This window comes from Mustela nivalis (assembly GCF_964662115.1).
Source record: "Mustela nivalis genome assembly, chromosome: 6".
In the NCBI taxonomy this organism is placed as follows: domain Eukaryota; kingdom Metazoa; phylum Chordata; class Mammalia; order Carnivora; family Mustelidae; genus Mustela; species Mustela nivalis.
Genome location: NC_139025.1, coordinates 77,737,733 through 77,764,317, shown reverse-complemented (window position 1 = coordinate 77,764,317; position 26,585 = coordinate 77,737,733). Strand labels below are relative to the sequence as shown.

Below are 26,585 nucleotides of genomic sequence, written 5' to 3'. Positions count from 1 at the left end.
TTCTCAATTTTGTGCTCTGGCACCACTTACTGCTTTATTGCATTGTACACCTAATTCAGAAATTCTCAAACTTACTAGTCTAAGCATTTTACTTTCTTAAGAATTACTAAGGACTTCAAGGATCTTCAGTTCATGTGAGTTATATTTATAATATTTATTGTATTAGGAATTAAAATTTTTAAGCTATTATTATCTTATTTAAACATAACAATAGTAGCTCCATTTCATGCTAACCTAAGTAACATATTTTAATAAACATAGCTGTGTTTTCCTATAGAAGAGAAGTTAATGAAAAGTGTGGCACTGCTTCAGTTTTACAGATCTCTTTGATGTCTCGCTTAAAAGAAAATAGCTGGATACTCTATCTATTGCTATATATCATTTTGGTTAAAGTATCTGAGGAAAATCTGGCCTCAAACTGATTGCACTTGCAAAAGGGAAATTATTTGAAAAGCATTCCCAGATAAGTCTAGATATTCTTCTTTGATATTACACCAAAACTCAATAAGTAGCAGTTTCTTAAAGATTAACTGCAATATAGAATATGAAACTATATCAATGAACCAATTAATACTCTCACATTAAAATCCATTGATTCTCCTTGCACTTTGAATGGAGTTTTTCCCCATGCATGATTTTGTAGCATATGTGATTGGTCATTTGGAAAATATTGGTTTATTCGGTTATGTAAATCTTAACAAGTGTTGACACAATTTATTATGCAATATCAAAAAATTGTGTTTATTAAAATCACCACCAGTCTCATCAGAAAAGTATTTATGTATTGAGAAGCTGTCAAGTTCACAGTGGTGGGTACAAGATTTCAAAAGTTCTAATTTTTTCTTGAAAGCTTAAATTTTATTGTTGTCAACAAATATTGTCAGTTATTTTGCTTGATGTGACAGCTCATTTCATTCATTCTTGAGAAAAAAAATTCTGCCAAATATCGCAGTCTGAAAGCCCAAACTGACCTAATTTGTCAGTCCTTATTTCATGAAAAAAGTGGCAAGTCCAGCTTACAAGTCAAACTGCAATGAGGGAAGTCATCGACATCCAATGAAAGCCATGAAATGCTTAGATCTAGAACAGATTTTCCTACAAGTTTCAAGGAGTCTGGTCAGTGTTCCTTCACTTAAGAGTAGTCACATTCACACAGGCATGTGCCAGCCCAGGAGAAGTGGGTAATGTTCCCATAGAGATCATGCTTGGCACAAGAGAGTAGGGAGGCAGAGTTGTAGGCAAAGTCATCGTGATCTCTCATTTTTTTCTACATCCTCTCCATCTGAGTGATAGAGATCAAGAGGTAGGGGGTGGGGCTTTCTCATGAGCCAGTTCAACTTCTTGATGGCTTAGACTGAATAAAGGGAAGATGAGATCTGGAGAGGAGTTCCGGTAGAACCAACTGAACTGAAACTATGGGCTTCCTAAATTCATCCCCATCTCTTTCCATTCTGTTCTATAAGGATACTGGCCCCAACCAGAGAGATCTAATAATCAGAAAAGAACCAACATAAAACAGAGGCCAGAGAGAAAGCAGAGTGGGGATGGGGAGAAAGGAAGGGAAGATTAAAAAGAAGGTAAAGATAAATTTAAAGAAAAAGATAAAAAATAAATAATTCAAATAAATAATCATAAAAAATAAATAATTCAAAGAAATTTAAAACTTAAACAGGCTCAATAAGAGATTATAAAACAATGGAACATGATAAGCAAATTCATAGAGCAAGTTGGAAAAGAAAATATTACATATAGTGACATCAATGAAATAAAAATAGAATAAGTACAATTTGAAGTGAAATTTAGAGTATAAGACATCCTGTAGGGAGATATACAGAGGAAATGAAGGAAAATCACAAAAGTATCTATAATTTATAGAGAAGACAATTATGTCATGTTCCTAAGTAACACGGGGGGGGTGGGGGAGGAGGAAAAGTATTAAAAAATCTACCAGAAGGAATTTCTTTCAAATAAAGATTTATAGACAGAAAAAGTATGCCTGGTGCCAAGAAAAATTAATACAAAAAATTACTGTGACACATTCTGGTGAAACTCCTTAACTGTAAGGATAAAGAAATAGTACAAACATCCCAGCAGGAAAAAAAGTGTAGTGGTAAAGGGAAAAATTGGGTCTTCATCAAACTTGTCCATAGCAGCAATTCTTACTACCAGAAAATAATGGAGCAGTCTTTATAAAACTGAAGGAAAGTATGACCAAGGGATTTTATGCCCAGATAAGTTGCTTTTCAAATACAAATGCACCAGGCATCCTCAAACATGCAAAAACCCATGGACTACAGCACCCATAATTTGTTCTTCAGAAAAAGAACAGCTTCTTTTTTTTTTTAAAGACTTTTAAAAAATATTTATTTATTTGACAGACAGAGATCACAAGTAGGCAGAGAGGCAGGCAGAGAGAGAGGAGGAAGCAGGCTCCCTGCTGAGCAGAGAGCCCGATGCGGGACTCCATCCCAGGACCCTGGGACCATGACCTGAGCCAAAGGCGGAGGCTTTAACCCACTGAGCCACCCAGGTGCCTCAAAAGAATAGCTTCTTAAAAATGAAACTAGACTAAGATATGAAGCAAAATTTAAAACTTGGTAATAGAGTCTATGGTTAAAAAAAAAAAGTGGTATGCAGTAAATAAATTTTAATCTAGAATTAGGGCTAAATAATTATAAAAATATGGTTATAGCAAAAATAAGCTGTTACAGATCTTTACATTATAAAAATAATATAACAAAGGTCAGAAACTAGAGAGAAGGCAAGTTGGAATAAGATGAAAGTGTGCTGATTTTCTGTTCTCTGATAGCAAGGGATCAAAAGATGAAGCCTGCCTCTGTATGGTGTATTTCCTTCACAGGACAGTGTGTTTGATTGGTTTCTGAGGATATTATCAACCAATCTATTGACCAGCAGTAGTATCTTTGGGGGCAGGAGAAAAACAAGTTACATTCCCATTTCCATCTCCACAGTTAAGGACAAAAAAGGCTTGAAGAGCAGAGACATAACCGGGCTTCATCCCAAGAAATGGATGTGTTCAGAGGCAAATCCATGGTTAATAGGATTTTAATATTTTCTTCATCTAAGAAAGGATGTGTATAGATTAAGAAAATGTTTCATGTTCTTCTTTGATTACTAGGTTTTATAAGGGCTGTCAGCAAAATGCTTGAAAGTTTTTTCTTTCTGATTTTGTTTATGGTTTTAAGAAGAGTAACCATGTTGTCTAGGCCAACTTTACAATTGGTGGTCATTTTTTCCTATCTCACAGTGTTATAATTGGATACATGAGAGTGATTCATATGACCACACTTATATGACAGCAAAAGCAGAAAAACAGTACATGAGTACATGTGGTATAACTTGGCTAGAGAAATGTATAAATATAAAATTACAAAAGAAGATGAAATTTCCAGTGAGTAAACAATTCTGCATAACATGTCCTGACATATAGATAACTCAGAGGAAGCACAAATAGAAGACGGACTTCCACATTTGGTTAGATTTCACTTTAGAAATAGAACAGAGCTAAAAGCACATGGGCACTAGCATCACAGACGTCTGATTCCAAAACCCGGTGTTACTCTTATTGACTGAATATATTTGGACAAATTAGTAGTTTCCTCATTTCTAAAATAATAACCTTACCTACCAGGAGGTTGTTAAAAAAACTGGTAAAATTATAGATGTGGTGAACTCTATACACCGTGTAGCAGAATAGGGGCTCAATAAATGGCAGGTGGATATGGCCAATTAGGAAAGAAAAAAAAAATGAAATGCTTTGATCTAGAAAGCAGTTCTGGAAATGCTTTTACCGAGCTGGAAAGACCCATCATTTGCCTTTCCGTTCACATTGCACAAACTGTCTACTGGATAGGAGTCACATTCTAACCCTAAAGCCTCCACTGATGCTCTGTGTGGCCTTGGAAAGATCATTTATCTTCTTTTGTCCTTACCTTCTTTGGATGTATGATAGGGAATAACTACTTCCTGATATGTTGTTAGAGCCAAAAGAAATTTAGAAGGCATACGAACTCTGAGAAATATGGCATTGTATACCAAGGTGAGAAGACAGGAACAATTATGTTTTAATATCTACACTTTCTCTTCATTTCCCTTTGTTATTCTTTCCCTTAAACTAAGGAGCTAAGAAGCTCTGTGCTTTAGCAGGGAGGCATTTTCATGTCTCTGTGCCCCCCCACCCCAAAGATTGAGGAAATGGAATATCCTCTCCTGTTGCACAAAAGTCCTTCTTTATCCCTCAGGGTTCAGCTTAAACAGTCACTGTTCTTTGAACTCCTTAACTATCCCTTATCTATGTTCTCATAGTATACTGTCACTTTTGCAACTCTTATTACATTGTCTGGCGGTTATTTCTTTATAGCTCTGCTTCACAGTAGCATATAGCAACTAGAACATGAATTGCTTATAGTACAGACTTTTTCTATCACCATCCTCTAGCAGTGTGAGTGGCTTACGGAAGCATCTCAATAAATGTTTGTGAGGAGAGACAAAGCTAGAAGTCGAGAGGAAATAACCAGTTACTGAGTATCTAGTAAATTTCAGGCATGAACCAAACCCTTTGTATACAGTATCTAATTTAATTCTTCTATCACTGACATTTTGTATTAATTCATTTAACAAGTATTTATTGAGCCCTATACTATGTGTCAGTCACTGTTCCAGATGTTGGGGATAGAGCTACTCTTACATGCTTAGTTCCAAGTGAGGAAAGATAGGAAACAAATTAGCAAAACATATATGTAAATGTTAAATGGTGATATATTCTGTGAAGAAAAAATAAAACTGGATAAGAAAACAAGGTTATGGAGGTTGGGATAATGTTCTGTTTCAAATTGGACCAAGGAGACAGTTTGTGGTAAGGTGACTTTTAAACAAAGAACTGAATGAAGTAAACTGATGAGCTAAAAATACCTGGAAAGTGAGTGTTCCCTAAAGAGGGCTAGCCAGTGCAAAGGCCCTGAGGCAGAAGCACATGTTTTATGTTCGAGGGCCAACATGAAAGCTGCGGAGAACAGTGGTCACAGAGCTAAAGGTCTGTGAGGTCAGAGAGATAATAGAAGTATGTCACATAAACCCTTATGGGGAGACCATGAGAAGACTTCATAATTTTATTCTCCATGACCAGGGAAAAGGTGGGAAAATTTTGACCAAAGAAGTGATCTCCTGGATGCGATGGGAAGAGACTATGAAGGAGCAAGGTGGCTAGAATATTACCTTATTGCAATTGTCAAGGAGAGAGGTGATAGCAGATAAGGTTAGGGTGATAGCAGTGATGACCAGGTACTGAATACAGTTAAAGGTAAGGCCAAGAGATAGGCTGATGGGTTGGAAGTGTGCAGTGAGAAAAAGGCTTTGGGCCAGAAAAACTAGACAAGTGAAGAGGCCACATATTGAGATTGGGAAGGTTGTGGAAAGATTAAGTTTGGGGAAGAAAATGAGGAGTTTGGTTTGGACATACTAAGTTTGGGATGTCTATTACATACCTAAATGGAGTTGTTGAGTCTGCAATTTGATTCTGGAGTTTAGGTTTCAGGGGAAAGTTTATGGCTGGAGATATAAGCTTTTGTGAGTCCTGAACATGAAAGTGGTACTTGCAGTCAACCAACTGGATGAAATTACCTAGGAAATCAGATTAAAGAGGTGAGAAAAGAAGTCTGAGAGCTAAGTCCTGGACACCCCAAAAACTCAAAGTTGGGAAGGTAAAAAGAATTTTGAAAATGAGGCTTGGCAGGGGCAGGGGAGCACCTGGGTGGCTCAATGGGTTAAGCCTCTGCCTTTGGCTCAGGTCATGATCTCAGGGTCCTGGGATCAAGCCCTGCATTGGGCTCTCTGCTCAGCAGGGAGCCTGTTCTCCCTCTATCCCTGCCTGCTGCTCTGTCTACTTGTGATTTCTCTCTCTGTCAAATAAATAAATAAAATAAAACTGTACTGTGGAATTGGCCATTTTAATAAGTAGCCATCTTTATCCCTTTTTGATATATAATCTGAGGTTCGAAAGGATTTAAGGGGCATCTGCCTGGCTAAGTAGGTAGAGTGTGCAACTCTTGATATCCAAGTTCTGAGTTTGAGTCCTGCATATTGGGTGCAGAGGGTTACTTAATACCTTTTATAAATGAGTGAATGAATGAATGAAGTCTTAAAAAAAAGAAAAAGATTTAAGCAACTTGCCCAAGTTTAGACAGGTAAACACTGAGAGTTATGGCTGAAACACAAATCTGCCCTCTTGGAAGGTAGTATTCTTTTTCCTCCTCTGGTCACAGTTGTGCAAGTTGTGTCCTGCACAAGGCACCTAGCTGCGGGGGCAGCAACGGACTGAAATCTAGCCTGTGTTCTACTCACCAAACCCAGTGCCCTGGGCCTGGGGAGCAATCTGATTTGGGGAAATCTCTTTCAACAGGGGCAGGAGAGTGGTAAAAAGAGTGATAAGAAATTGGTCATGTCAAATGAAAAAGATAAAAATTAACTTAATAAAGCAAATCTGAGAATTAGCTATGTATCCAGATTATCTATGGGTATTTAAAAATGTACAGATGCTTAGGCTCCACTCCAGACTTATGAAATCAGAATCTCCAAAAATGAGCACCCTAGCACTTACAGGTAGATTGTACATTCCAATATCAAAAGACTTGAAGAGCTTTTCACACTGACATGGTGTCCAGAAAATTGTGGCTCTTTAAACTTGAGTGGAATTTCCAGCGCATGCAATAACCCTGATCTGTAGAGAGTCCGGAATGAATTTTCTCACTCTATTCTGGATATCCCTACTCCTGTCCCCTCCAGTATAATCCAGGTATCCACTCTGGTGGTCCCCATATGCCAGCCCCTGTGATCAGCAGAAAACTTCTTTGGGCTTTCTTTTTCCTTTTCCCTCTCCCAAGGCTCTTCAGATTATATACCTGGCCCACCTTCCTTCACCTGTCATCAAAATCTCATCATTTATATCTGGTTGTGCTCTGGATTCTGTGAGAGGAGTGGAGACAAAAAAGTATGCTCTAAAGCATTCATTGTCTAGTCTAACGTCATGGCGATTCTTTAAAAGGCTCTAAGACCTTTCGCATAGTCAGAGTTAACCACCTACAAGAAGAGCTCCCATACAGTATGCTCCAGGAACGTGTCTCTCCTTCCGTCATCCTAGCTCAGAGTGTGCCAAACCCCAGAAAGGTTGTGAGATGGTGGGGACTGGAGGAGCATGCAGAGAAATAGATCGGAACCATCATATTTAAATTTTTCAAAACCTTCAAAAGTGAAGATGTTGGGAATTAGATTTGATTACAATGGATAGGATCTAAACCCCTCCCTGACTCCCATCTCCTGATAGGTACAGAAGTTGAAGCCTGTGAGATTTAAGTGACTTAGGCAATGTAATGTTGCAAGTTTCGTGGCAAATCAAGGGTTAGGAGTCAGGACATCCAATTCTCAGTCTGGAATAGGACAAAGATGAATATAATCTAGTGGAAGTGTAGTACTGTTGGTAAATTGCTGTCACCTAGGACACTGCCCTAAGACCTGGCCCCGCCACAGAGATTTTGTTATAAAAACATGGAATGGGACCTAGGAATCACAAAACATTTCTGATGCTCAGCCAGGTGCAGGGAACTAAGATACAAAGGGATCAGTGGCAATCAATCCTGTGAGCTTAGATTTCTCTAGTTGGCATTTTCTAGAAAAAAAAAAAAATCCTCGTAAACTGAAAGTAAAATCAGTGTAAATAGAGACTGCGTAGTATAAAGGGACAATGAGGAGGATATAGGTAGGGGAGGAGAATAACAGACTTGACCCAACCTTTTCAAGCTCAGTCTCCTTTTGAAGCTTGACTGACGACGTTGGGTTGTAGGGGTTATCTCTGTTTAGGAATCATCAAGTGAAACTGCATAGCAGAAAGGAGATGACACCAAGCACAGTGAAAGGACATGGAATTTTGGTTTCTTGAGTCTCTGGTGTGCATCTAGCTCAGGCTGGCAGGCACCACAAGTCGTTAGCATGAATTGAATTTCCTGTGGGCATAGTGAGCTCAGACCTGGACTCTCTCCAGTTCCTGGGAGACCAGCATCTCAACTAGCACTAAGGGTCTTGGAAGGGATAGCTGAAAGGGCCAATCAAGAGGGGACTATATGGGCTTTCTGCTCCCGATTTGGAGAACTATCCCTGGAATCAATGAAGATTGACAACCCCTCAATATAGGGTTTCTGCTTTGTCTTTCACTTTCCATAGGTTATGCAGCTGCCTTTTTAATTTTGTTCCAAGATTTTTGTTCCATTTGCAAGAAGTGATTTAATATGGTTACTAATATAAATATACCCTGTTCTTAAGATCACTCTATTTTCATTTTACTTAAATGAGTTATTAAGCCCTCCAGCTCCTAACATAGTGGCTAAATAAAGGTTGTTTGCATAACCTTTTTGTATGGGAGTAACTGAAACTTGAAACCTACACAAACTAGTGGGACCCCAAGCCAAGGCGTTAGAGTGCAGTCAGGGCCAGCAACAAGCAGACCAAGAAAGATAAACCTATCCTTCAGGATGTCACATCAGCAGTGGGACCATCTCAGGTCGATGTGCCACCGTCACTGGCCAAAGCTCCAGTAGATGGCTTTAGGTGGAATTCTCTCCCAGAGCTATCTGGAGCTAGCAGAGAAACAACAGCAGAGCTGTCTCTGTATTTTCCATGTTGCTATAGTGAGCCAGTTCTGGTTTTCCTAAATGTGATTGATTGTGGCCCACCTTATCCTTTTGTGAGGTAAGAATCAGTCCTGCCCAAGATAGGATAAGTAATTGCTGCACGGTTAGGAATAGGACCTAAAGAAATCTGACCTCACCAACAGTATCTCTCCCCATGGTCCTCCCAAAACTTTGTATCCTCTCAAGATGCAATTACTCCTAGGAGATTTAGCACAGTAAGTTTACTGAGAATTCAATTGTAATTTAATATAATTTCATTGGTTTATACTCAACTAACAGAGAGGGTTAAGACTATTGAGTTTGTATTTATGTATGAGGTGCTGGGAAAGGTGATAAGGAGAACTCTCAAGGCTGTGATTCCAATCTGGGGAGCCTACAGACCCACAGACAGCACAGGGGACTGTGGTAGGTGGTGAGGAGGCATTAGAGGAGAAAAGGAAAAAGAGAATATGCCTGTCATCAGCATTTCTCAAATGTTCATAGGACTACCTCAGAATCATTCGTGGAACTTGTAAAAAAAAAAAATACAAATAGTAGGACTCTATGCAAAGATCTTGTGGCTTAGTGAGCTCTTCAGCAAACCAAGCTGAAGAGCCACCACTCTTAAGTGGCCTTCATCTACCTCACTTTTTTTTTTTTTTCTTCCTTTTTATGAGGTCAGCTGTCTGAATGGCTTTTCCTTACAAACACTTTCACTTAGATAGTCTGGTCTCCCTCGTTGGTCTTCTAAGCTGAGAATAGAATAAAGCAGTAATAGTGGATTCAAATGAGAAAAACCTTCCTGGGCACTTGGGTGGCTCAGTGGGTTAAAGCCTCTGCCTTCGGCTCAGGTCATGATCCCAAGGTCCTGGGATTGAGCCCTGAGTTGGGCTCTCTGCTCGGCAGGGAGCCTGCTTCCCTCTCTCTCTCTCTGCCTGCCTTTCTGCCTGCTTGTGATCTCTGTCTGTCAAATAAATAAAATCTTAAAAAAAAAAAAAAAAGAAAGAAAGAAAGAAGAAAGAAAGAGAGAAAAACCTTCCTGAGGTAAATTAGGCAATCCATCTACCAGGCCTGAGCCTAAAAGGAGGGGAGCAGGATTTCTTGAAGTGGTTCAATTCCAGTGGTTGAAACCCTGACTCTTCTTGACCCCTCTCACCTTTAGGCCTTAGAATTCTGTCATTCTTTGAAAATATGTAAATAAGTATCCAAGGAAAACAAATTTGAAGTAAGAGATGCTTGTAAAATGGGAGCTCTGTGTGTCTTATCAGTAGTGGCAGAGTATGACTGGTGTCATGGGGAGTGGGTCAGCTCAATCAGAAAACCTCCAGAGTCATCTTTCTAACAACACAGCCACGCTGAGTGCCTATCAGAGATAGGAATGGGAAGGGGCTTAGCAAGGAAGCTTCGTAAGGGATATCTCTTCTTATTCCCCAAACACGTTGATGATATTTAATATTTTTACTGACTTGAATCTGCTCAGTGTCAAAGGATACAAATCTGAAAACATTTCAGCCTGTAGTTTGTATCAGACTCTAATTGGTCCAATATTCGAACCAGTTTGGATGTTCATTTAATGAATTCCTTATCCAGACCCAAAGGACTCTGGAATCATTTCCAAGCTTGAATTGATTCAAACTGTGACTATTTCTGAATGATGTCAGGTTGGTTGGTTATTTCACGGAGCCCTGTGGAGCTGGGTGGGAGGGCTGGGACAGGAGCAGCAACAGGGATCCTCTCACACCGATCTCTCCGCAGCTAAAGGGTTCTGTAGCTGAATGAGACAGTACCCCTAAGCCAGAGAGCACAGAACTAGCGCTTGCCCCATTGTGGAGCCTGCCACTGCCGTGACTCATAGTGAAATATCCTGACTCCTCCGTCCCCTATTCCCTCTTACCGCCCTCCCTCCACAAAGAGAAAATAAGGCCAGTTTGTCTCCAGAGCGCTCCTTATATTTTTCATTTGTAGGAGGAAAACAAATCCAGGCCTGGGGTTATGTTTGTGTGAAAGAGAATCATGTAAAAGCCAGATCCCACATTCAGAAGAGATTAGAACAAGTAGAATATCACAGGCTGGTGATAATCAGTGTTGCTCAAAGAATGCAACCAATGACTTTGACCCTGTAGAACAGGTTGTTTTCTACAGAAATAATCAACTCTCAAGGACAACAGAAACAACTTTGGAGAAGATACATGATTTTTTGGAATCCTGAGATTATAGACAACTGGACATATAGAATATATTTAGATAAAACTTTTGTCTAAAGATTTGTTTCCATAAGAGAAGATGAAGCTCCCATTCCCATGTCTAGAATGTGAGCTACGTAATTACTCAATAACACATCAAAAATGTAAAAGTAATAGTTGCCATCTTAGGGCATATGAGCAATATTCCAAGTGAATTATGTGAACTTCTTAAGCCAAAAGAGCCAAATGGTATCAATTGTTGCTTTATACTTCTGTACATACTTGGTAGGATTCTAATGAGAACCGTAGGATCATGATCAAATAATTTTGTTTTTCCTCACAATTGTCACAATTGTGGCCCTGGGTGAAGGTCAAAAGTGAACCGGCAATGTTGTCTTAATGTATTTAGCCAACATATAACAATATTTATTCTCCCTGTTCAGTTCACTTTCAGTTAAAAAACAAGACAAGTTTATAGCTTTAATGATTTGTATAGAAAACATTTTCTCTGATGAGTATACAATTTTGTTTAAACTTCCTTAAACTTTTCTTGTCACTGTTTGAAAATTTCTAAGAGTATTGATCAAGTTAAATTTCAAATTCATACCTTCCTTTAGTTACTAAGCTATCTGAACCAAGGCAGAAGCTATCATGATTTCTTTATGTTCTTCAGATGGTAGGCCTCAAATCTAGTAGGTTTTTTCACTGGTTTCTAAATATGTTGTAGGTATCTTCACAAAAATTGAAGGCCAATTCCTGGTATCTTTTCTTTATTCCCTTAAAAAATATTCATGTAAATCTCAGGTCTCAGGGAAGTCCTACCCAGCATTTAAGTCTGACTTTATAAAACATAAAGATAAGAGCACTACCTTTGATATCTCTTCAGCATGTTCTAATTCATTATGAAGATCTTAGAAAAGGACTTTGCTGGGAGTTTCCATGTTCTATACTACAATTGTTAGCATCCATACTAAACAGGTTTCAATACTTGTGGTAACCCCTGGGGCTTTTAAATTCTTTTTTCTCGCTAGAGTCCTGAGAGAAACTTAATTTGGCTGGAAATATTCAAATAAGAACTACAGTGGATAAAATGCACTGATTTCTTCAAAAGTCACTTTTCTGCCACCGCCTACAGCAACAAGTTTATTTAGTTGGAGGAACACTAAAACTTGAATTCCTACTGGTATGAACTACAGCAAATCTTTCTCTCTCTTTTTTTTTTAAGATTTTATTTATTTATTTGACAGAGATCACAAGCAGGCAGAGAGGCAGGCAGAGAGAGAGGAGGAAGCAGGCTCCCTGCTGAGCAGAGAGCCCGATGCCCCCCCTGAGCCGAAGGCAGCAGCTTAACCCACTGAGCCACCAGGCGCCCCTGAACTACAGCAAATCTTAAGTAGCACTTGTGCAAGAACTTTGGAGAACACACAGGATGCTGTCTCATCTTTTCCTTTCTATTCTGCTGAATTTATCTTGTAAAAATGAGCTTGATCCTAATTCTCCATGCTTCAGTATTCATATCTGGAAAATATGGCTTATTTATCCCCTAAGGCTCCCAGGTATGTATATAGCATTAAAAAATAAATGCAAAAAAGTAGGGAATTGTTCACTTATAAACAGCATGAAGAATCTTCACTATAAAGCAGTCCAGCTTCAGACTTACATTTACTTAGCAGAGTTTGGACTATCCACAAATTTAAGATATGATGATAGTGATTTATTCCATAGATTTTTTGTCCAGGTCTTCTGGTCTTATCTCTTTGACTAAAACAAAAATAAATCCATAGAGAAGCAGATCTTGGGGGTGGGGAGGGTCAACATCTCCTTTTAAAGTATTTGTTAGTATCTATAAGGAATTTCTAAAATAATCAAGAATGTGCATTTAATTAAAGTAGATCTAGGTGATGACAAAAAGAAATCAAAAAACAAAACAAATTAAAAAATAGTTTCCTCACCAAGGAGGTAGCAGTGTTTTTAAATAATAGGCATTTTAGTATTTAATGAATGTTTGAGTCAAATCTAATAAAAGTATCTCATATAGGCATCTATCCTATCTCTCAAAATTTAAAGTGGGGTTTGAGTTTGAGTAATGTTTGAGTAAAATCTAAAAAAAGTATCTCATATAGGCATCTATCCTTTCTCTCAAAATTTGGAGTGGGGTTCAAAGCTCAAAACAATACTGCCTGTCTAGCTATTTGAATATTAAACCTGATAAAGGAAGAACAAAGAGACAGTGAAATAAGAATTAAGTATCTAATAAGAAACAGGGAGATAATCTATATGAACTCTCAATGTGACTATGAAAATTATATAGATAGTAGTCCATTAGCCTTTTGATTGCATAGATGAATTAAATGCAAGAGATTATGTTTACTTGATGCAAAGTAATTAGTCAATTAAAAGAAAAACTCCAAAGCAATACTTTTTGTTTAACTAGATTGAATACATTTTTTGGTTAAACACAGGTGTTAAGAGAAGGTAGGAAAACAGAAAGAATTAAGATTTGGGGTTTTTTTGATGGATGCATAGTATTCCATTGTATATATATATACCACATCTTCTTTACCCATTCATCTGTTGATGAACATCTAGGTTCTTTCCATAGTTTGGCCATTGTAGACATTGCTGCTATAAACATTTGGGTGCCTGTGCCCCTTCGGATCACTACATTTGTATCTTTAGGGTAAATACCCAGTAGTGCAATTGCTGGGTCATAGTGTAGCTCTATTTTCAACTTTTTGAGGAATCTCCATACTGTTTTCCAGAGTGACTGCACCAGCTTGCATTCCCACCAACAGTGTGGGAGGGTTCCCCTTTTTCTGCATCCCCTCCAACATCTGTTGTTTCCTGACTTGTTAATTTTAGCCATTCTGACTGGCATGAGGTGGTATCTTACTGTGGCTTTGATTTGTAGTTACCTGGTGCCGAGTGATGTTGAGCACTTCTTCATGTATCTGTTGTCCATTTGGGTGTCTTCTTTGCAGAAATGTCTGTTCATGTCTTCTTCCCATTTCGTGATTGGATTATTTGTTCATTGGGTGTTGAGTTTGGTAAGTTTTTTATAGATTTTGGATACTAGCCCTTTATCTGGTATATCATTTGCAAATATCTTCTCCCATTCCATTGGTTGACTTTTGGTTTTGTTGACTATTTCCTTTGCTGTGCATATGCTATGGTGAGTGCTATGAATTGTGTAAGAATGAGGATTCACAGACTTGTACCCCTGAAGCAAATAACACATTATAGGTTAATTTAAAAAAAAAAGAATGCAGTCTTAGTTAATACAATGAAATAACTAGAACCATAAGTATTTTCAAGGATCCCAAAGTAGGGAATTTTAATGATTTTAAATGTACACAAGTGTTAACAAAATTAGAGTCCATTAGACTGAGGGGGTTCTAATGCATTGGCAGCCCAAGTAAACAAACCGAAACTTAAGCCAGAATCAATTCCTGTAAATGCATCAAGGTTAAGAAATCAAAACTTAAGAACAACCAATCACAGCCAACTAAACTTTCCCAAATAAGGCAATGACTTAAGCTACAGCCAATCAAATAATTCCCTTGCTTTTGCTTCTGCATCTGTTCTATAAAAACCTTTCCTCGGGCCCTGTTGCTAAAGAGCTCCTACACATTTGTGGTTTGGCACTGCCCAATTCAAATCAATGTTTGCTTAGACAAGCTCTTCAAAATTTTAATACACTACAGTTGGTCTTTTATGAAGAGGATATTTTTTCCCCCAATGGGAACCAATCTCAAGAATTAGAATACATTTTAGTGGGTAAATATATTCTAATATACAAACATTTGCTTTAAAATAACATATTTAGGGCACCTGGGTGGCTCAGTCATTAAGTGTCTGCTTTTGGCTCAGGTCATGGTCCCAGACTCTTGGGATCAAGTCCCACATCAGGCTCCTAGCTCAGTGGGGAGCCTGCTTCTCCCTCTGTGCCTGCTCTCCCCCTGCTTGTGCTCACTTGATCTCTCTCTCTCTCTCTCTCTCTGACAAATAAATAAATAAAATCTTTAAAAAATATATTTAAAATGTACTCATTCAGTTGGTTGGGTGATAGTGGTCAGAAATAGTGTATCTCCAAAAGACTAGTCACATAGACTTTTGGGTTAGACCAGAAGACTTAAGTACTTAGAGGTTTTACATCTTGCTAAGGAAGTGTCTTTGCAGGGTTGAATTAGTAACAGAGGAATCACTAGAAGAAAGTATTAGGTTTAGCAACATCTCCAAGGCAAAAATACAGAGTAGTAGTCAGGCAAGAAATTAGGTAAGTCTACCTAAAGGCTGATGGTCAAGAAGGATCAGGAAGACTAAAGTGGTGATTCAACTTAAAAGTTCTTTAAGATATCTGCACTGGGGACGCCTGGGTGGCTCAGTTGGTTAAGCAGCTGCCTTCGGCTCAGGTCAGTGATCCCAGTGTCCTGGGATCAAGTCCCACATCCGGCTCCTTGCTCGGCAGGGAGCCTGCTTCTCCCTCTGTCTCTGCCTGCCTCTCTGTCTGCCTGTGCTCGCTCCCTCTCTCTCTCTGACAAATAAATAAAATCTTTAAAAAAAAAAAAAGATATCTGCACTGGAGAAACTTAATGAGCATAAAAAATAATTGAGGCAAGGGCTTCACAGAGTCTGAGTTCAAGGCAAGGTAGCTGTTCAGATTGGGCAAAAAGATAAGAAAAAAAGTGCATGATTCCAAACACAGAGATCGTAATTGAAATCCCTAGAAAGAAGGCAAGAAATAGTTACACCATATGAAATGTGCTAGGTGGTACTCTCCATACTTGAACAAAAAAATCTGACAGCCAATATGAAGTTCTGCAATCCTAACAACTTCTATCTCATTTCACTTCCTACTATAGCAGGCAGTTCCAGGACATAGCTAACTCAGAGTCTTCAGGCTATAGCAGATAAATCAACTCAAAACAAGTATCTTGGGTGAACTGGGAATTACGAGGGCAATTCAGTGGGCATGCCCACTTCAATTAGTTCATTTATTCACCCATTCAAAAACACATACTATGAATGTCCATAAAAATGGAGAAAGAACATCTAAAAAACCTTGATATGTGGAATTTAAGAAACAAAACAAAGGATCATAGGGGAGGAGAGGAAAAAAACAAAATAAAACAAGACAAAACCAGACAGGGAGACAAACCCTAAGAGACTCTTTTTTTTTTTTTAATTTAATTTAATTTTTTATTTTTTATAAACATATATTTTTATCCCCAAGGGTACAGGTCTGTGAATCACCAGGTTTACACACTTCACAGCACTCACCAAAGCACATACCCTCCCCAATGTCCATAATTCCACCCTCTTCTCCCAAACCCCTCCCCCCAGCAACCCTCAGTTTGTTTTGTGAGATTAAGAGTCACTTATGGTTTGTCTCCCTCCCAATCCCATCTTGTTTCATTGATTTTTAATCATAGGAAACAAACTGCGGGTTGCTGGAGGGGAAAGGTGTGGTGGGATGGGGCAAACAGGGTGATGGACATTAAGGAGGGCATGTGTTGTAATAAGCACTGGGTGTTATGTAAGACTCATGAATCACAGGCCTGTACCTCTGAAACCAGTAATACATTATATGTTAATTAAATGAATTTATATTTTTAAAATGTTTAAAAAAATTTAAAAAATAACTTTTTTTTTGAAATTTAAAAGAACATTGGCAATAACACAACAGAATTATCAGAATCAACTTTTGTAGCAGTCTGGAAACTAATCAAAGGTTTGGCACAATCTGGGGAGCATTCATTAAAGGCAAATAGCTCAATCCTGAAAAGTGAACTCTGTGGTAATTTAATTTGTCCTGTTCTCACCCCAACCTTCCCGTTGCTCCTAGCTTTGTGATATCCTTAAAACCCAGCAGCCTGCAATCATTATGAAATCCAGCCACCTGGCAACTAGTGGAAGAGACAGAATGGGATTGGAACTTCTACATAGCCACCTTCCCAAAATATCATTATTTGACCTATCTGGTGGTTCCATGGAAGACCCCATTTTAAGTCTGCCTTTATTTGACTTGACACAGAATTTGCCCTCTTCCAGTGGGGATTTATCAAAAACAATCACAGGTTATTGTGGCTACCTGAAGCAGTGGGTAACATTTAGGACAGACAATGAGCTATTTACAAATCATACATCTGATAAGCATCTAATATCCACAATATATAAAGAAATTTCACAACTCAACAATAATACGACAACCAAATTTTAAAATAGGCAAATGATTTGAATATACATTTCTCCAAAGAAGACAGATGAATGGCCAATAAGCATATGAAAAGATGCTCAACATCATTATTTATTACATAAATGCAGATCAAAGTCACCATGAGGAAGGTGGGGGGTAGGCAAAATGGGTGCAGGGTGTCAAAATATAAAAATTTCTAGTTATAAAATAAGTCATGTAAGTATGGTGATTATAGTTAATAATACTGTGTTGCATATTTGAAAGTTGCTAAGACAGTTGATCTTAAAAGTTTTCTTCACAAGAAAAAAATTTTTGTAACATATGATAATAGACTTTAGTGATTTATTGTGGTGATTGATACGGTTTTGGAATATAGGAGAGGTGTGGTGGTGTGGGGTCCAGAGCTGATGGCTAAGAAGGAATTCTTGAGATGTCTTTGGTGCAGAAGGTTAGTTTTATTAAAGCACAGGAACAGGACCTATGGGCAGAAAAAGCTGCTGCACCTGGGTTGTGTGGTGTGGCTGATTATATGCTCTGATGTTGGGAGAGGTAAGAAAAAGGGAGATTTCAAAAAGGATTTTCATATGATAAAGAGGACTCACAGGATATTGGAAACCATGCTGTTGTCAAGTTAAGGTTGTTTTTCCCTCTAGCAAGGCATTAATATTAAGATAGTTGGGAGCTTCCTGAAAGAATGTCCTACATATCCCACCCAGGAGTGGGGGTTGGGGTGGAGGTTGCAGGGTGTCAGCTCATGCTTTGTCCTTAGCTAGACTTCTACTCCCTCATCAGTGATCATTTTGCAAGGTATACAAATACCAAACCATTATGGTGTACATCTGAAACTAATATAAAGTATGTTAATTAGATAGCAGTTAAAAAAACAAAAACCTGAGACCCACTAGGATAGCTACAATAAATAAGACAGATAATAATAAGTCTTGGAAAGGATTTTGAGACACTGGAACCCTCATACACTGTAGGTAGGAATGTAAAATGGTACAGCAACTATGGAAAACAGTTGGGCAGTTCCTTAAAGAGTTAAACACAAAATCTCTAGAGATTATACTCCTATACATCCAAGAAATTTGAAAACATATGTATGTACAAAACCTGTTACATGAGTGTTCAGAGATATTATTAATATTAGCCCCAAAGTGGAAACAGGTCTAATGTCCATTAACTAGACAACAAAATATACTATATCCATACAGTAGAATATTATTCACTCATAAAAGCAATGGCGTGCTGATTCATGCTACAATATGAAAGAACTTTAAAAGTTTTATGATAAGTGAAAGAAACCAGACACAAAAGGCCACATATTGTATGATTCCATTTATTTGAAATATACAAAATAAGAAAACTTATAGGAATAGAAAATGGATCAGTGGCTGCCAAGGACTGGAGAGAGGGTAAAATGGCCGGTGACTGCTATCGAATATGGGGTTTCTTTTTCAAGGTGAAGAAAGTATGTGATTATGTAAGAGTAATGCTTATACAGCTTTGTGAATAAATGAAGGGACCACTGAGCCGTACACTTTAAAAGGGTAAATTTGATATTGTGTGAATTTTGTCCTTTAAAAAAAAATGTTCTGGGGACCTAACAAGTTGCTATTTGGGGCACTAAAGTTACCAAGTGGACTAATGTACACCTGTACCCTTGTAGGAATCTAGTGAGGAAGAAAGATGACATAAATAATATACGATGATAAGCACTACTGTAGAGTACCATGAAACCAGAAGAGGAAGCATGTGATGTTGCTTGGATAATATAGGAAAAGCTTCACAAAGGAGGTTAACATTTTTGAGCACTGAAGCAGTTCACCAGAAAGGCAAAAGGGAAAAGGAGATTCAAGGCATAGAAAAAAAATGTTCAAAGGTCTAGAAATTTGACACAGCAGGTCTCGACAGAAATTCAGTACATAATACAGTGACTTTTTATTTCTAAGTTTACTCTAAGAGAGACACTTTTAAAATGAGACAAGGCAATGAAAAATGTAACTGTCTCATCAGTTATGTCATGTCCCCGAGTAGAAATTCATGTTATAAGAACTGTTTATACCAGTCAAGATTAGCTACCTGTATACAGTGAGGTTTTTGTCAAAATTCACTTCTGGGTGACCACCTACATAACAGGCAAAAAAATGATTCAGAGTAAATAAATGAAGTTGTTGGCATACCTTTATACGGACTAAAAATTTGTGAAATTCAGTCCCTTGGATCTCACTAAATATAGACTCAGAGTAGTCTCAAGTTTTTGTATGCGTTAGGTGATTTTTTATTTTATTCAGACAATGGGTGAGTTAACAGTGAAGAAGAAGAATCAAAGAGTTAACTATTTTCATATAATTAAGTAATTTTACTTATTTATCTTTTCAACACTTATTTTATGTTTACTTTGTGCCAGATGTTGGGTTAGTTGTTTTTCAGTTATCTAAAGCTAGATAAAAAGGAATAAGGATGAGAAAAGGAGTGAGGGTCAGACCCTTCTTTATATGTATAAAAATCTACAAACATCGTTAAAGGCACAATAGGATTATGGGAGAAAGGATTACATACATAATTCTTTGATATATTTGGTACAAAAACTTTTATCAAAGCTTCAAAGATGGGCACCTGGGTGGCTCAGTGGATTAAAGCCTCTTCCTTCCACTCAGGCCATGATCTCAGGGTCCTGGGATTGAGCCTCAAATCGGGCTCTCTGCTCGGCAGGGATCCTGCTTCCCTTCTCCTCTCTCTGCCTGCCTCTCTGCCTACTTGTGATCTCTGTCTGTCAAATAAATAAATAAAATTTTTAAAAAAACTTCAAAGATTAAAAGATAAAAGATCTATTTGGAAGGTTTGAATAAAGGATAATTCTAGGAATCATTTATGTTGCCATCCAGGTCAAGGTCAGACCAGACCTCAGGACCAAGTTTTATGTAGAAATCATTGGACGTTCTTTCTAAACAATATACAAATTCCAAATCAGTACAACCAGAAAGAATATGCATTTCTACTTCTAACTATGACAGATTGAGAACAATTATAAAAGCTGGACAACATACCCTAAATAAGTACACTCAAAAAGGAACAACAGAAGTAAATGTTGTGGCAGATACAAAGAAATAGTGTTTCAATCAATAATATAATTCTTTGGGTTTTTAAATATGTGTAGAATTTAAATACACAATAACAAAAGCACCAAGAGTAGATAGTTAAGTGGAGTCCTTGAGAGTATTGTGCTAAGTGGAGTAAATCAGATGGAGAAAGGCAAATACTGTATGATCTTACTTATATGTGTAATCTAAAAAAACCAAACTCATAAAACAGAGAACAGAATGATGGTTGTCAAAGGTGGAAGGTGATCATAAGGCACAAACTTCAAGTTATAAGCTATCTCTAGTGATACAATGTACAGCATGGGAACTACAGTTAACTAAACTATATTAAAGTTGCTTTTTTAAAATTTTAAAAAATTAATATTTTTTAAAATATTAAACTATATTAAAGTTGCTTTTTAAAAAATATCTTCAGTTAGCCAACATATAGTACATCATTACTTTTTGATGTAGCATTTGGTGATTCATTAGTTGCGTATAACACCCAGTGCTCATCACAACACATGCCCTCCTTAATGCTCATCACCTCATTACCCCCTCCCCCAACCCCTTCCTCTATAATCCTCAGTTTGTTTCCTGGAGTCCAGAGTCTCTCATGGTTTGTCTTCCTCTCTGATTTCTTCTCATTCAGTTTCCCTCCCTTCCCCTGTGGTCCTCCATGCTATTGCTTATGTTCTGCATATGAGCAAAACCACATGATAATTGTCTTTCCATATGACTATTGAAGTAAGTATCGACTTACTTCACTTAGCATAATCCCCTCCATCTCCATCCATGTTGATGCAAATGATGGGCATTCATCTTTTTTGATGGCTGAGTAATATTCCATTGTAGATATGGACCATATCTTCTTTATCCATTCATCTGTTGAAGGGCATCTCAGCTCCTTCTTAAAAGTTCTCATCATGAGGGAAAAAAATTTGTAGCTATGTAAAGTAACAGATGTTAAATAAATATATTGTAGTTATCATTTCACAACATATACACATATCAAAATCATTATGTTAGACACCTTAAAATAATACAACATTATATATCATTTATATCTAAATAAAACTGGAAAAAATATTTTTTAAAAATGTTACAAGGCTCTTTCATGGTCCAGAAAGTTGATAAAATATTAATTTAAAGTAAGTTCTAATCAAAGATGCGTGTTATAATAACAGGATGCAAAGTAGAAGAGTATTAAAAATTAATAGAGGTAAAAATCAGATAATTTAAAATATTTTATTATGCAGTATTACTAGAGATAAAGTAATATATCTGTATGCAATAATTTTAGAGGAGTTAATTTTGAAAAATTCTAAAAGAAGTTTTAATATTTCTAAATATTTTAATATTTAATGTTATTAGAGATAATTATTTCATTATTTTGTATTAATAGAAATAAAGGGGGACATTTTATAGAGATAAAGAAGATTTAATAACCTAAATATATATGTACACCTAATGATGTAGCCTTAGCAATTCTAAGACACAATGTAACAGAATTAAATGGAGAAATAAATTCATAGTCACACATTTAGTAACTACAGAATACACAATATTTTCAAATGCACATGGAAGACTTACCAAAATTGAGCATATGCTGGATAAGAAAGCAATTTTCAATAAATGATAAATAATTGAAATCATATTTTTTCCTGACCGCAGTGGAAATAAACTAGTAACATATAAATAGATTATTCCTAAAATAACTAGAAAATAGTATTTAAGAAGGGCATTTAGCAATAAATAGACTAGCACATGTTCTTCAATAACATTGGGAAATGTAAAAACCCTTGGCTCAGTCACCGTCTTTTCATTTGAAATTTGTTTTTACTTGTCTGTATGCTTCCACTGTACTACAGTTGTCAAGCTTGATTCTCCCCTCCTTTCAAATGTTGAGTGCTGTCTTGCACAGCAGAGAGAAAAAGCTCTTGTGACTTTTACTGAAAGTCTCCCCATTTTTATACATTTCTACTTAGAGAAAATGTTTTAAGTTTTTAGTGTACATTTGCACATAAATGTAAAAAAAAGTCAACTGGACATTGGAAATAAGTTAAGCCAGGCTATGTTTAGTAGTTACAATGGACAGATCAGCCCCTGGTTTTCTGGAGAATAAGTCTGACCGTACAACAAATTGAGAGGGCCGGTATGACAAAATTTCTGTGAACAACCAGACTGGATAGTGAATAAATTCAAGAAAACCATGACCAGGAAATCTCTTTTCTTGGATTGTGCCCTGATGACTTAGTGAATGACAGTACATAATTAGGATGCAGCATTCTTGAATGAGGAGTCAATGAGTCAAAAATCAAATTTGATTGGATTTTGACTGATTCAACCACCATAACCAGCAAACAGGTTGGGTGGGTACCCATCGCCTCAGTACTTCCATAGTGTGGAAGAACTTCCTGGCCAGTTCATTTTCTGCAATAGATTGGTCATCAGGCTAAAGAAAAATGTAGGACCTGACTCTACTAGATTATTCAAGGGACCTCTTGGGAAATAATAGGGGTTAATTCTTCACAGAGTTCAGAAAATCTACCATCCCTTCTTGTGAGTCTTGGTTCTTAAGTTCATATGGCTACAACTTCTCCTCCTTCATGGCTCTCTGCCTCTTCTCTTGCTGTTTCCTTTGCCTAGAGCCCTCTTCATTTCTCAGCCAAGTGAGATCAAATTGTACATAACCCTTTCTGACAAAATGAATGTCTACTTCCTCTAGGCTTTACTGTACGTTTTTTGTACATGTTGATTATTGCGCTTTTGTCTTCATATAATTATCTATCTATTTAAATGATCGCCTTTCCCTTTATACTATGAACTCCATAAAATTAGACACCATGTTTAAGTAGCCCAGAAATGTATGTCCCCCTTTAGTCTAATCTCTGTGTAGTCCCTGGGAGGTTTGTGTTGTCACTGAAGGGAAATACTATTACTCTGAGTCAATTTTGGTTTTGGCTGATAGTCTCATTTTATGAGGTTTTATAACCCTCTTGTGTCATTAGTTGTTTTGTTTTCTATTCTTAGAGGCCTTGCCAATAACAGCATTGCATTGAGATATAGGTACAGTGCTGCTTTTCTCTGTCTGTGAAAGGAGGAACCAGAGTCCCAACAGTGCCTTATAGAGCTTTCTCCTGTAGAGAAAGAGATCAGGGCAACTGAGAGAACTCTCTCAAATCTACTATTCAATCCCACTGCCATGGGCCCATTTGGGAAGAGTGGGAATAATGAGAACAACTTTTTATAATGTTTGGATGACTATGGAAACTCACTTTAAGCCTGCACAAGCAGTATAAGGACAGGGCTGTCTTCCCAGACAAATGTTCCTCTTAGATCCTGGGAAAATGAATGCAAAGCAATTTCAGAGATGCTACCGGCCAATTATTTTTTCCTCCTTGCATTGTGATTTTTTTCCCCTTTCAGTTAAAAATTGGTGCATTGGCTTTCTTTCCCAGAAACAACAACAACAACAAAAATAATTCTTCTCCTTGTAATACCAACCCCTTGGCAGAAGAGAGAATTGATGCAGACACATGCAACTGAAGCAAAATTTTTTTAACTACCATTAATTTCCATTCTTTGATCTAGGTTAAAGAGTGGGGAAAGTTAGGAACTTGTTCCCTTCACTTTTTATGTTACTCTTTTTTTCTGTGCACATTTCATTCTACATTAATAATCAACGTCTCAGATACATGCTTGGAGTTTTTCCCACTCACTAATTCACTATGTCCTCACCTCAGGGACTATGTTCTACATATTGTTATTGAAAACAGTGTTCTCTTGCTAATAAATACTCATCATATGTATGCAAAATCATGAAGCCCCAGGCCTTTGATAGAACCTAGAATAGTTATGAAATTCAAAAAGAGTGGTTGTTGGGACCCATTCCAGCAATTGAATGGGAAGGGTATTGTGGTGAAATTCTGGTTTAAGGCCAAAGGAGTGACTAGGTCCCAGCAACAGGTGCATTAGCTTTCTTCTCTCCTTTGGTCCTAATCTAATCAACATGTCATCCCAATTGCCAATGCCCCCAGTGATGATTGCTCCTCTTCCTCCAATGAATAGAAGTTGAAGGAAAACTGTCTTGAGGATCTCTTCCTCTTCATTTGTTATGGAATTACTAGAGGTTTTTAAGTGTCCAGAGTCTGTTGCTCTCAGTTTTTTGACTAAAGCTGTATCCACACTCAGATTCATCCCTGCTGTACCTCCATCTCCTATTATATTTCAAAAGGTTAGTCCCTAGCCCCAGTCACAGGCACTCCACTTTCGTATTGAGTGTGGGTCTCAGTTCCTTATTTTTATAAGCTGGTAATCATACAAATGTCCTCCTATGCCTGCAATGTGCAACGCAAAAATAAGCCATTTAAAGTCTCATCATTATGGACCATTTCTGAGCACCAACTAAAGTTGAACAAGGAATTGGCAACAGGCACTCGACCCAAACTTGACAGGCTTAGTGAGAGAAACTGAAGAAAAAGATGTCTTTATAAAAGATAAGATTCATCTGATTGGCTGTACCAATCAATGTCTGATGGATTCTATACCAAATATGTTCCTTAACTGGTCTCCAACTTTGACACATTAAGCCAGTTAGCAAAAGGAAATAAGAAAGTTCATGTGCTGGTGAATGGTAGAGGAGAGGATAAAGGAAGAGTATGGACTCTGAGGTCTGTAAGACCTTACTGGGAAGTTTGGACATCTCCATCATTATTACCTCCATGATCTGAGCAAGCGCCTCAATCTCTCTAACTCTGTTTCTTTATCAATGAAATGGGAATTGTAATAGAAACCCCCTTTCTAATCCTCATCTTTCTCTGTATAAAATGGGAATTATAATGGTTCCTACACTGGAAAACATACAGGGTGTACCCTTTAATAACTGTTAGCTATCAGCTTTGTTTTGGTTTTGGTTTTTTAAAAGTAAGAAAGCTATCACAAACCCAATCTAGAGCAAAGATTATTTTGATCAAAGACAAACAATCATATTTCATTAAGAGGTTCATTTCAAAATATCTGTTAGATATTAGCAAAAGTAAAATCCAAATCTCAGAGACTGAAAAAGAAAAAAAAAAGAACAAAATGTCCAGTGACTTTCTCTTAGTGATGGGCTTATGGGAACTCTTTTTTTCTTGAAGTGTTTGAGAAGTTCTAAGTTTTCTACATTGAGCATATGGTACTTTCAAATAGTCGGGGAAAAATCATTACCTTTTATAAATATAGATATACACAATTATCAGAGGACAGTGCATGGACCTTAGCCTCTCTCCTCAATTTCTCCTACTTAATTGGATACCCAAGGGGGTCTTTGCTGGGTTCTTCGGTTAAATGTGGTGCCTAAAGATTGGAGGGTTGATAAAGTGTAAATGTGTGTGCATGTGCATGTGCACATGCATGAATGGGTGCCTATATATTAGTCTGATTTCAATTTTTTTTGCTCTATTTCATTTTCAAAATATCAAAGCACAAAAGATAAAAATAACCCACTCTCAGTAATGATCAAACATTACCAGTTAGTCCTTTTTGCTTCAGATATTTTGTTTATATAAATAAATAGAGTATGACAAACAAAATTCAAGTTCCCTTTGTTTCTCTCTCCAAGTTCCATCCCCTTTTCTCTTTCCCAGGGGTGGGTGGCCATTATTATGTGTTTGGAGGATACCACTTCAGTTCATATTTTTGTATTTTAATTGCATGTATGTGTTCTATGAGTAGTAGATAGTATTGCTTTACATGTTTTGTAGTATTTACAGATTTCTTCTAGATTGTATCTACCATTTTGTAGCTTGTTTATTCTCAGATTTTATTTTCTAGATCAGTGCTCTCCAGTAAAAATATAATATGAACTATAATGTTATAAATTTTTCTAATATATAAATAAAATGAAAATAAACAGATTAAATTTAGTATAAATTTATATAACCCAGTATATCCAAAATATTATTCTAAAATATATCTTTAGTCACATTACAAATGCTCAGTAGCTTTATATGGTTAGTGACTATCACATTGTAGAGCACAATTTTAGATCTACGTATATGATACACAATCACTTAATTGTTATAGGGTATGTCACTGTATATATGTAGTATATACATAGTACATACCGCATAGTATATACCATAGTAAACATGTACTGTGTGTGTGTGTATGTGTGTGTGTACCACAATTGATTTACCCATTCACTAATTGATGGACAATTAGGGTTTTCCCTACTGCAAATAATATTCACTGAGCATTTTTGTCTATGTATCCTGTTGCATAGGTATGAGTTTCTCTCAATGAATATCATGACTGGAATTTCCAGTTCCTAGGAATGAGCATCCAATTATAGGCTGTTGCCAAATTGCTCCCCATAGTAGTTGTACCAGTTTCCATTCTTAACAACAGGGGCTGAAAATGCTTTATTCCTCATCTTCACTACAGACTACCAGAGTGGAAT

The 26,585-nt window shown here is 37.2% G+C and overlaps 1 protein-coding gene across 3 annotated transcripts in view; it reads right to left on the bottom strand.

Annotated features, from left to right (window-relative positions):
- Positions 1-26,585, bottom strand: part of GABPB1 (GA binding protein transcription factor subunit beta 1) — a 975,210-nt gene that overhangs the window by 420,602 nt on the left and 528,023 nt on the right. The gene's annotated exons all lie outside the window — the stretch shown is intronic.